Below are 13,259 nucleotides of genomic sequence, written 5' to 3'. Positions count from 1 at the left end.
GTAATAATTCATAAGAAAAAGTTATATTTTGCTCTCTGAAGCTAAAAATGTAATGAAATTTTTTTTTCAACATCTGTGGGCCTTTTATAGAGAGTATCTGATGCTTCCAACATTCCTGCTGTGTGTCTGACTGTGGCTCTGATACTTGCTATGTCTTTTTATATATTTATTTTATTTATTTTTTGAATCAGAATCTCGCTCTGTCGCCCAGACAGGAGCAAAGTGGTGCAATCTCAGCTCACTGCAACCTCTGCCTCCTGGGTTCAAGCAATTCTCCTGCCTCTGTGGAGACAGGACTATAGCTGAGACTACAGGCTCACACCTCCACACCAAACTAATTTTTGTTTTTAGTAGAGACAGGGTTTCACCATATTGGCCAGGCTGGTCTCGAACTCCTAATCTCGTGATCCACAAGCCTCAGCCTCCCAAAATGCTGGGATTACAGACGTGAGCCACCGCGCCCAACCTGCCATGTCTTAGTATAATGCTTTATATTTGTCTTTCAGTGTGTCTTTTAATTATTTCTTGATAGCTGAACATGAAATACTGGGTAAGAGGAATTGCTGGAAATAATCTTTTAGTAATGTCGGTGAGGTGTTGGGGAGGGGAAGTGTTCTATAGTCCTACGAGTAGGTCTTAGTCCCTTAGTGTGCCTGCACGCCTGCACCCCTGCATTGAGAACTTTACTTGTGCTTCTCAGTTCATTGGCATGTCATACATCATGACAATATTTCTAAATATAATAGCATGAAATTCCTAAAGAATGATGGGGTGAGTTCTTCTTTCTCCTCAGATAGGGTTCAATATTTCAGACTCTTGAGACCTAGTTAACATGTTAATGAGATAAATCTATAAGATTATACTTACACAACCTTACTCTGTCCAACTAGAATGGGCCAATGGGGAAACACTAGCCAAATTCATATTGTTGCCACTTTATGGGTTAGCACTCTTATTAAACCAGATGTTTGTACTCTCAGGCAACAGTAAGAGAGAGAAGAGGTAGGGATGAAATGTAATGATACATGAAAATAAGAGGAAGTGATTGCTGAAGGGCAGAGGGCCAATAAAAGCATAAAAAGGTAATGATTTACAAAAAGGTAAATCTAGTTTTTCTTTGACGCTTTGTGATAGTTTGAAAGCAGGAAAATAGTATCGTCTCTTAGCTGTATTCTCAGATAACAAGAAAAGTAAAGCTATTTAATTTCTAAAATCATCATCATTACTAAAAAGTTAAGGTGATAAATTAAAACCTAGAAGACCTTAGGAATATTTAGGCCCATATGACTCACATGAGACAGTTTGAATAATTGGAAAATATATTTTTAATACAGATTTTGAATGTTTTCAGTATGGCAATATACTTTGTCTTGAATTTCACAGGTTATGTCTATTATTAAGGAAACCTCCTAGGGAGCACATGAATGAGTTTCTGCCACCAAAATAATCACAATGGAATTTATTCAGTATTAGACATACTGATTACTATATAGTTATTAAACTGAGTAGTAACTTTTTGAGAAAACTGCATAGTTATGATGAATGGAAACTGTTAGACATATGGTTTGACTGTCTTAGAATAATGTACTGTGATACTGATAGGCCTTGTTTTTTTAGATGGAAAGCAAAGACCAAGATGCAAAATGTTTGGCATACCAAGAGTAATATGTACCTAATAGTTACATGGTAGGCTTGCATAACCATAATTGAAAGCTTTGACATTAACTCAAGGCAGTCATGGAAAGTGATTTGGTGCATTTAAACTAAAATGTGTGTAAGATTTATTTACACTCAAATGTCTTTCTATTAAGAAACAATATTTGTTTGAGACAAAATATATATCCGATTTAAATATAGAATACTAATACATAGTGAAAGCAACATATATGATCTATAAACCAATACTGGCAAAAACACATCAGGTGATCCTGGTGCTGGCCTATGGCACATAAACCAAACCAAAATTATGTAAATTTGAGAAAATCTACTCAGGAAAAAAATGTTAGCTTGGATAGGCTTCTAAAAGGGATGCTATTTTAGGAGGATAATTATGGTAGTAATTACCTGGATAATTATGGTAATAATTGCCTGGACTGAGAACAATTCAGAATTAGAAATGAGAGAGTAATAAACTCAACAGGTAAGTATACAACATGCTACAAGACAGAGGTGGGAAAGAGAGTGTCCTAACTCGAGAGGGCTATTGGATATGTTCAATCCAAGGCAATTAGATTTAGGCCAAGGAAAATGTTCAGGGACATTGACCTCAGGACCACAAGTATAAATCTTGGGGAAAAACAATAGTTCCTTGAATCTGTGGCACCTCACACATTAAAAATGTAGTTTATATGTAGATGCTTCTTATAGCCAACCACTGTCATCTAAATATATAGATGGTGAGTATGAGAAACTTGCTAAATTTGAGTAGCATTATTTCCCATTGAAGAAGGTGAAAAATAGAGAAAAAAAATCACTGAATTCATGTAGATACGTTTATATGAAGAGGATTTTTCTTCTGACAACATCCACAAAAGATAAAATGCTATACTATTTGGAATTTACCAAAGCTTTAGTTCTTGATATATGCTCCACTGTACATCAATAATTAGTATATAGATAAAGTCAACTTTTATGGGAAGAAGTAGATATTCCTACTGTAATTTAACTGATTTATTTTGTAATAAGATGAAAACAGTACCTAAATAATTGCTGCTTTGTGTAATAGTTGTAATAAACAAGGCAAAAGATAATGCTATAATGATGAAACTCTAGTCAGTGTTTATATGACTCAGCAATTGAAAGCATATGTTTATACAAAACTTTTTATGAACACTCATAGTAAAGCTATTATAATGTCCAAAAGTGTAAACAATCCAAATGTTCATTAACTTATCAAAGGTTTAATGGATTAATAAATGCAGTATATCAATATAATGAAATAGTCTTTATAAATCAAAAAGAATGAAACTCTATTGTATATTATACAACATAAATGAACCTTGAAAACACCATGCCAAATTAAAAAATCCAGTCACCAAACACCACTTATTTTATGATTTAATTTCTATTAAATGTTTATTATAGGAAAATCCAAATATACAGGGAAATAGATTAATGGTTGCCACAGTTTTGGAGGAAAGGTTAACTAGAATTGACTGCTAATCAGAGTGGATTTTTCTTCTTACATTGATGAAAATATCCTAAAGTTAGATAGTGATAATGGTTGCACAACTTTTTGAATATACTATAAACCAGAAATTTGTACACTTAAAAATGGTGAATTTTGTAGTATATAAATATCTCAGTTATATCATTGTGCAAAATTTGTGCAATGTCCAACACAATGACTTCAGATTTTGGGATATGGAAATTATTTTTTTATTTTATTTTTTGGGATAGTGTCTCAATCTTTTGCCCAGTGCAGTGGTGCAATCTTGGCTCACTGCAACCTCTGCCTCCCAGGTTCAAGCAATTCTGCTACCTCAGCCTCCCGAGTAGGGAAAGTTTTTTTTTATAAAGTACTTGTTACTCTAAATCTTAAAATATTTTTTTTTATTTTTAAATGAATTCATAATAAGATGTCTAAATGTTTGTATTCTAATTTTTTTATTATACTTTAAGTTCTGGGGCACATGTGCAGACCGTGCAGGTTTCTTACATAGTTGTACATGTGCATGATGGTTTGCTGTACTCATCAACCTGTTATCTATATTAGGTACTTCTCTTAATGCTATCTCTCCCCTTTCCCCCCACCCCCTGACAGGCCCTGGTATGTGATGTTCCCCCAACTGTACCTATTTGTTTTCATTGTTCAACTCCCACTTATCAGTGAGAACATGATGTGTTTGTTTTTCTGTTCCTGTGTTAGTTTGCTGAGAATGATGGTTTCCAGCTTCATCCATGTCTTTGAAAAGCACACGAACTTATTCTTTTTTTTTTTAATTGCATTTTAGGTTTTGGGGTACATGTGAAGAACATGCAAGATTGTTGCATAGGTACATACATGGCAGTGTGATTTGCTGCCTTCCTCCCCAACACCTATATCTGGCATTTCTCCCCATGCTATCTCTCCCCAACTCCCCACCCTCCACTGTCCCTCCCTTATTTCCACCTGACAGACCCCAGTGTGTGATGCTCCCCTCCCTGTGTCCATGTGTTCTCATTGTTCATCACCCACCTATGAGTGAGAACATGCGGTGTTTGATTTTCTGTTCTTTTGTCAGTTTACTGAGAATGATGGTTTCCAGGTTCATCCATGTCCCTACAAAGGACACGAACTCATCGTTTTTGATGGCTGCATCATATTCCATGGTGTATATGTGCCACATTTTCCCTGTCCAGTCTATCATCGATGGGCATTTGGGTTGGTTCCAGGTCTTTGCTGTTGTAAACTGTGCTGCAATGAACATTCGTGTGCATGTGTCCTTATAGTAGAACGATTTATAATCCTTTGGATATATACCCAGTAATGGGATTGCTGGGTTAATGGAATTTCTATTTCTAGGTCCTTGAGGAATCACCACACTGTCTTCCACAATGGTTGAACTAATTTACACTCCCACCATGGCGAGCATTAAAAAATCTGGAGACAACAGATGCTAGAGAGGATGTGGAGAAATAGGAACTTATTCTTTTCTATGGCTGCATAGTATTCCATGGTGTATATGTACCACATTTTCTTTATCCATTCTATCATTGATGGGCATTTGGGTTGGTTCCAAGTCTTTGCTCTTGTGAATATTGCTACAATAAACATATGTATGCATGTATCTTTACAGTAGAATGATTTATAATTTTAGGGATATATACCCAGTAATGTTATTGCTGGGTCAAATGGTATTTCTGGTTCTAGATCCTTGAGGAATCACCACACTATCTTCCACAATGGTTGAACTAATTTACACTCCCACCAACAGTGTAAAAGCATTCTCATTTTAAGTATGGAAAATATCAACAACTCACAGAAACATCACACATTTGGCACCTTTACTAATTTATAACTTGTATAAAGAGAATTTCTGAGAACAAATCTTTTAAGAACCTTGTTTTCTATTTTTCAGGATGTCTGTTAGCTTGTATATAGGAGATTACGACAAGTAGACTATCTTCTTGAACATTTCTACACCCTCCCCAACAGGAAAGGTATGGATCACAATTAAGATACTTAATTTCATCTTTCTCAGTTATCTAAACTACTTGATTCAATCATCAGATAGAAGAATCTTTTACGGATACTTCATGTATAACATTCTATAACACTTAGTTATATCACAATTCTCTCACACAACATACCTCATCCTCACTACATCCCAGTAAGATAGTAAAATTCCTCTGCATTAATGCAGCACTATTGTAAACATTGAAGGAGAATACAAAAGGCAGAATGGAAGGCTCTATCTTCTAGGAATTGAAAATTTACTAAAAAGGAAATTTTAACACCCAGTTATGATACAAGTATTTAGTTAAATATAATCATACGATAAATTGAAAAAATGGGTGTCACTAAATTTCAGAGACAGGGTGAAATGTTCTTTTACATGTCTGGGTTGTATTTCACTCAAGAAGGAAGAATTAAGGTAAGATAAATAAGAGGAAGTATGTGTTGAAGTGTGTATGAGGGGTGGGATGGAAAATGATTGATTCTGTTTGAGATATATTTAGGTAAATTTGTCTTATTGCATTCCAGTAAAGATACCTGATAGGCTGCTTCATAAACTTGTCTGAAGTTCAGAATATATACCGTGTGGGAATTTTGATCTAAAAATTATTTGGTGGTTAAAGTTATAGAAGATGATGAAAGGAAAACATGAAGAGTGGAAGAAAACCAATATATGAAATCTTGCAAATTACCAAAATTTTAAGAATAAGCATATGTTAAGTAGAAGTCTACATTTTCATATTCTACAAACCCGTATATATATACTCTGACCAGACTAAATTAAAATAGTGAATTTAGATTAAACATGATAAGCCTTTCTATATAGACATTTCTTTGAACACTCCATGAAGTCCCTCTGGAACTTAGGTAAAGACAGAATTTTCTGGTTATGCTCCAAAATTTTTTTTTCACAGCAATAATGAAACACATTTTTAAAATAAATTATTTTGCTCAACACAAGTACATCATATATTGACATGGGTCTGAAACATAGAAACCTGCTAACAAATAATGTGAAATGAAAGATTATATTTTAAGTAAGTGGTCAGAAAAATAAAAATAGAAAAAAAAACAGTTTATTTTGTCTTTTTCTAATTTTGGATGATATATGTGAATACTGTGGAGAATCTCTGAAATTAATTATTTTTAAATTTGTTTTCAGGATATAATTTGTAAAGGTGACTCAGCTACCATAATATAAACTTAAATGCTTGAATCTATATCCCCTAAAGATGTTGGATCTGAGCCATAAATTGGGGAGAAATTACAAAGGTCTTTTCAATTTAAATCAGATAAAAATAGCACCCTGCCTTTTTCTCTTTACAAACTTCTAAAAATATGGTGAGATATGGGTATAATAAAACACATTTAGATGATTCTTGCACCTGTATGTGAGGATAATTTGGTAAGAGAGATCTCTGAATTTGCAGTCAAAATAACTAAGTTATAAGTCTGCATTATTCTTCTCTAGCGTATGCTTATGAGTGATATATGTATGTATATTCACATATATACATACAGACACATATATGTATATAAAAATAGAAATGCTTAACTGTTCAAGTGTTTTGAATCAGATAAAATTGCATATCTGTAATCACTTTTTAAGAAAATATAGTTATGGTGTTTCTTGACTACAACACAGACTTTTAATAAATAGAAACCCAGATTCTAAGAGAGTGAGACATATTTCATTGTCCCTCCTGGTTGTCAGGGAGCTGTCTGCTTTTGATCAGTGAGGAATGGAAAAGATATTGTTGATGCTTTTATAGTCCTTGGAATTATGAAGTGAATAAAGGCAGAAGGAGTCATAGTAGTAACCATGGATTAAATTCAATAAATAGATTAGAAACACATATTTCTATTAGGTACTACACTATGGTTTCTGGAGAATATGAACATACAATATGGTTTCTGGAGTCATAGTAGTAACCATGAATTAAATTCAATAAATAGATTAGAAACACATATTTCTATTAGGTACTACACTATGGTTTCTGGAGAATATGAACATACAATTGAGTAAAACATGGATTCTATACTTATGTTTCATAATTTTAATAACATAGCATATTAACACCTAATCATAGTCAAGATTAAATATAATATTTGTACAGGTATGGACAATATGCTATATTAGTAAAAGAGATACTTTGTAATTTGGGGGATTAATAACAAAATTTGAAAAAAATTTTGTCTTAAATGTCTTTGACACACAGATATTAGCAGTTCAAAGAAAGATATTTTAGGCAGAGACTGACAAAGCACAGATGTGTGAAACAGCATGCCAAGGTCATGGCAAGTGGGCAGTTTGGTTGTGTTCCACTATTTCATTAGTGGAAGACGAGGACTGATTAAAAGCGCAGCTGGAAATATAAATTGAAACTGCATTGCATTATCCTGAATAACTTATTCTGGATATGAAAACAGGTCACTGAAAATTTTAGAAGACTATGGTAACATAATCAAATATATGGTGCAAAAATAATTTGGTCATCAGTGAGTAGGATAATAGAAAAGAAGAAGAAAAAGAAACTAGAGAAAATGATAATATTTGAACATTCTCCTTTTAGTATAGATCAGGGTTTTCTGTTTATAAATTGTAAAAATTCAGGTGCAGGATTCGTGTTTTACTTAATTGTTTTGTTCTGTTTTACTAAGACACTGTTATCAGGAATATTTTGTGTTCTGTGAAATATGATAACATACACTTGAGAAATACTGTATTCTTTCAGAGATTCTATAATAGAGAATTGTGAGTGGTGTTAAAAACTCAAAGAAATCCTAAAGTGAAATGTCTGGAAGACTTTTATTATGGTACGTGTATTGATGTACTTGAGATCACCAGTTAGAAAATTGTCCTGTGCAAGACAATGAAAGAAACTAGGACATCAGGAGTAGGAAGAGAAAAAGGATATGAACACCGGCAATACTGTGAAAGTAAAATAGATAGGATTTAGCTATTGATTCACAGTGGAAGATAAAGAAAGGAAAGAATCAGAGGCAAATTGATATCCCTAGCAGAAGCCTTCCTAGAAGCACCTATTTCAGAGTTATTGATATTTTGTTAACTTTCTTAGTTTGCTTTATAGTCCCTGAAATTTGCTCGGTCTTTGTAGATGTAAGGATAAGAAATATATTCCATGTTTTCTTCCTGATACAAAACACAGAACAGCTATTTCCTTAAAATATTTTAAAATAGAACAGCTATTTCCTTAGAATATTTTAATGGAAAATTAGGTAACACTTAAATATAGTAAAACCAATTATGTTCACTTGTAAAATAAACTACACATTATTATTTTTCAAGCTATTTATATATAGATAGATAGATAAAAGCATATACATATTTTGTAACATTTTGTAGTTACCACATATTTCTTATCCATATTTATTTCCTCCTTTTTCCTTACTAATAGAAACAAGATTTTGTTCCTAGATAAAATTGATGTGTTTTATTTCTAGCAGCTATTGGTGTAACACATGATATGTTTCTGGCTATTTTTTTTTTTTTTTGAGACGGAGTTTCGCTCTTGTTACCCAGGTTGGAGTGCAATGGCGCGATCTCGGCTCACTGCAACCTCCGTCTCCTGGGTTCAGGCAATTCTCCTGCCTCAGCCTGCTGAGTAGCTGGGATTACAGGCACGCGCCACTATGCCCAGCTCATTTTTTGTATTTTTAGTAGAGACGGGGTTTCACCATGTTGACCAGGATGGTCTTGATCTCTTGACCTCGTGATCCACCCTCCTCGGCCTCCCAAAGTGCTGGGATTACAGGCTTGAGCCACTGCGCCTGGCTGTTTCTGGCTATTATATATTTGCAGAAGTTAGTGGTGCAATATGTGTATACACATACATCCATTATGTATTATGCATGCATATAGGCATGCATGTTTATATCTACCTATCTACTCATCCTATGAGAGATTTTCTAATACATTTTGCTCTTTATCTTTCTCCCTTTATCTTTTTTTCCAAATTGGGACTTGGTTACATGGACTAGAATTGAAATAGCCATCTTGAGACAATGAAGAAAAATGCCACAAGCTAAGAAAGATTCAGGAGGAACACAGATATTTTTGATTCTTTGAGTATTCTCCCCAGTTCTGTATGTTTAAGTCACAGATTTTTAAATCATGTATATCTCATTTTTTGAATAAATATTATATATGATTCTAATAATATTAGTCTGAAACCTGAAATGGTAGAATAATTATAATATGTATATACCACAAATAACCTGCTTATCGCTAATGAGACAGAGCATAGTTCAATAGTTCCAACACTAATTTAGGAGTCATAAGCTTTAGTATCTTATGTCAGTTCAAGCTCTAGTCTGTCACTCATGCAGCAGATGTAAAATGGAGATACAATCTAATAAAATAATTAAGCTAAATGATTATATAAATTTGTTATAATTAGGCTACAAGCAGTAAAAAGAAAGCATTAGTTATTCAAATGTGACTGAGTGGATATTTTATTACATATTGTTTTCAATGTAATAATATCTTTTGAATGTATATGGAAGATTTCACAGATCTGATTAAAAATTTCAAACCGATTTTAGAAATTAATAAATCTGGCCATGGGAAAACTAACACATTTTACAACCCTAAGCTTTTACGCATAATTCAGCAACTTGGTAGTTAACTGAATTTTAGCCGTTAAATCTATCTGAAAATCAACTCATATACCCATTACAGTTGAGAGAATAAAATTAAATCAGAATTTAACATTTTTAAATGTTTTAGAGAATGCAGTGTATGAATTTTGCTACATCTGAGTTAACTTTAAGAATATCCTTGTTTCATAATAGTAATGGTTATGTTAGGAGTCAACTTGACTGGGCTAAGGGATTCCCAGAGACCTGGTAAGGTATTATTTCTGGGCATGTCTGTGAGGGTGTTTCTGGAAGAGTTTGGCCTTTGAGTCAGTGAATTGAGGAAGGATGACTTGCTGTCACCCAATGTGGGTGAGCACCAGCTAATCCACTGAGGGTCCAGATAAAACAAAAATTCATAGGAAAGGTAAATTTACTTCTGCCCATCCCTCCTCCACCCCTTGTCTGGATCTAAGACACAGTTCTTCTCCTGACCTTGGACATCAGAACTCCAAGTTGTCCAATGTTTGGACTCCAGAACTTGCATCAGTGGCTTGCCAGATGCTTAGGCCTGCAGTCATAGACAGAGAGTTATACCATCAACTTGGTTTTGAGGTCTTCACTTGGACTGAGACATGTTATTGGCTCCCTGGTCCTACAATTTGCAAACAACCTATTATAGAACTTCTCGGCCTCCATAATTCTGTGAATCAGCTACTCTAACAAATCTTATCTCATATATCTCTATTGATCAATAGATCTATCTATCCATGTATCCATCCTATTGGTTTTGTTTTTCTGAATAATCCTAATACAAAATCATTTTTAACTTTGCCTTTTTAAACTTTATTGAGGTATAATTGATGTATAAAATTGCACATATTTAATATATATATTTTGATGAACTTGGACATATGTATACATCCATGATACTAACACCGAATTAAAGTATTAAAAATATCCATTACCTCCAAAAATGCCCTTATCTTCTTGTGTGTGCATGTGCATGTGTGTTTGTGGTAAAAGCACTCATGGTGAGACCTATGCTATTAACTTATTTGAAAATGTACAATGCCATATTGTTAATTACAGGTACAAGGTTTTACAGCAGATCTTTAGAACTCGTTCACCTTGCATAACTGAAGCTTCTTGATTATGTCTGTTACTGCAAGTGAAAAGCAATATAGGCCGGGCGCGGTGGCTCAAGCCTGTAATCCCAGCACTTTGGGAGGCCGAGGCGGGTGGATCACGAGGTCAAGAGATCGAGACCATCCTGGTCAACATGGTGAAACCCCGTCTCTACTAATACAAAAAATTAGCTGGGCACGGTGGCGCGTGCCTGTAATCCCAGCTACTCAGGAGGCTGAGGCAGGAGAATTGCCTGAACCCAGGAGGCGGAGGTTGCGGTGAGCCGAGATCGCGCCATTGCACTCCAGCCTGGGTATCAAGAGCGAAACTCCGTCTCAAAAAAAAAAAAAAAAAAAAAAAAGAAAGAAAGAAAAGCAATATAAAATCCAACATGGGAAATTTTATTCTATTTTTGGTATATAAAGTTTTTATTTTTAGAAGTTAATACTTTAAGTGACCACACTTTAATGAAGCTCATTCAAATCATAATGAAAATACAAAGCAATTCATAAAATTACTTTGTTCTATCAAATTTGGTCTTAAAAGAAGAAACTATATTTTGTGACAAAACATTGTGCTTCTTTAGCACTTTCTCTCCAAGCTCATGAATTACATCTTTTAAAAAATATCTTTAGTATAGTTTTGCATTTAATTTGTGTGCATTTTAAGTGTATTATAGTCTCGTCAAGATTAATCATGTACATCATATATTTGTCTATTTAAGCATTTTAAAATTGAAATGAATATCTTCCTCTTAACATGTTATAGAATTTTTATACTGAATAGAGGATCTTAGAGATTCTCCACCATACCATGAGATGCATGCAGCTTCACCATCTCTGATGCAGATTTCATGAACATATAAATATGTAAGAATTTAGGACTGACTTAATCAACTGACATTGTATTATTTTCTGATCATTCTTTTGAATATCAAATCAACACAGAGAATCAAGTAGTCTATAGTTAATTTGCACAATAAAATATGACTTTTTAAAGTTTATTTCTTCTGGTATATACCTCTGAAACTCTAAATAGATAGCAATATAGTATCTTGAAATAGTAATTATTTGCTTACTTTTTGGCATTTTGTGTAATTACTCAGGGGCACTTACACTGTAGGAGACGGCCAGGTGCAGTGGCTCACATCTGTAATCTTAGCACTTTCAGAGGCTGAGGTGGGTGGATCACTTGAGGTCTGTAGTTTGAAACCAGAATGGCCAATATGGTGAAACCCTGTTGCACACACACACAAACACACTTGGACTGAGCATTGTTATGGGCCTCCTGGGTTTGTCTACAATTTGCAAGCAACCTATCATAAACCTTCTCAGCCTCCAAAATCTAGGGAACTAGCTCTCCTCATAAATCTTCTCTCATATATCTCTATCTATTCTATTACTTTGATTATTTTTCTACAAAGAAAAAACTCCTTTGATTCTTGGATTCTTCTTCTCCTAGGAAAATTCTAAAGTTGGTTCTTTTTCTACAAGAAGAATCCTAACTGTACATAGCTGGACATTGTTCTTTGCATTTTAAATGAAACTTGGATATTTCTAAAATAAAGACACAAAATTAATTTTACCATCACTCTGTGTCATGCCTTTACGTACATATACTTTCCTTAAAAATGTTACATATTTATTCTCATATTTACTACAATTTTTCTTTGCTAAATTTAGTTCAAAACATTTTTTAATTTTAATCATTATTCAGCAATAAAAATTATTTGTTTAAAAATTATTCAGGGATTTTAAGACATAATAAGTCAAAGATGGATACTTTTTCACAGTATTGAACTCAAAACTTGCAACAACTACCTGATTCAGAACAAATACAGCTTTGTTTTATTGTTGGGAAAAGCAGCAAAGGAGAAAGGACTTACAGAGTGCCTACATACATTAGTTATGAGTAACATATAAACAAGGAACAGCAAACTGTGGAAGGCCACAGGAGGCCTCTGAGGAGGAAGGCTTCCCCATGCCTCATGTTTTGGTGCAGGGTGATCTAGACTCTGTTACCATAAACATTGTGCTCAAAGATATAAAACCCCTTCATAGCACTATGACGTAGCCAGACTTGTAGGCTCCTTGTAAGGTAGTGTTCCACCAGCTATACGTAGATAAGAAGCTAAAGGCAACCACATATTCTTGATTTGTGAAACTCCTAAACCACCACTGTTATCAATCCTTAGGATGAGACACCAATTCTGGTTCACTGATTCACTTCTGGCTCACTGATTCACTCCACCCTACCCTATAGATCAAAGTTATTGTAACCAATGAATAGTGTGGATGATCAGAGCTTGGGGCCTTCACTGCGTCCAGTAATAAGTGATGGCCCCCTGGTCCCACTCTTTCTCTTAATCTGTCCT

The 13,259-nt window shown here is 34.2% G+C and overlaps 1 long non-coding RNA gene across 1 annotated transcript in view; it reads left to right on the top strand.

Annotated features, from left to right (window-relative positions):
* The window catches only part of LOC105728800 (uncharacterized), a 257,617-nt gene that overhangs the window by 210,839 nt on the left and 33,519 nt on the right, over positions 1 to 13,259 (top strand). The window contains exon 6 of the long non-coding RNA XR_001110137.2: positions 5,061 to 5,142. This is a non-coding gene — a long non-coding RNA (uncharacterized LOC105728800). The remainder of the gene's footprint in view (positions 1 to 5,060; positions 5,143 to 13,259) is intronic.

The sequence above is a fragment of the Aotus nancymaae genome, unplaced genomic scaffold, assembly GCF_030222135.1.
Source record: "Aotus nancymaae isolate 86718 unplaced genomic scaffold, 86718_ANA_hifiasm-v0.15.2.pri h1tg000062l, whole genome shotgun sequence".
NCBI lineage: Eukaryota > Metazoa > Chordata > Mammalia > Primates > Aotidae > Aotus > Aotus nancymaae.
The sequence above is the reverse complement of the archived record's forward strand: the minus strand, read 5'-3'. Positions and strand labels throughout refer to the sequence as shown.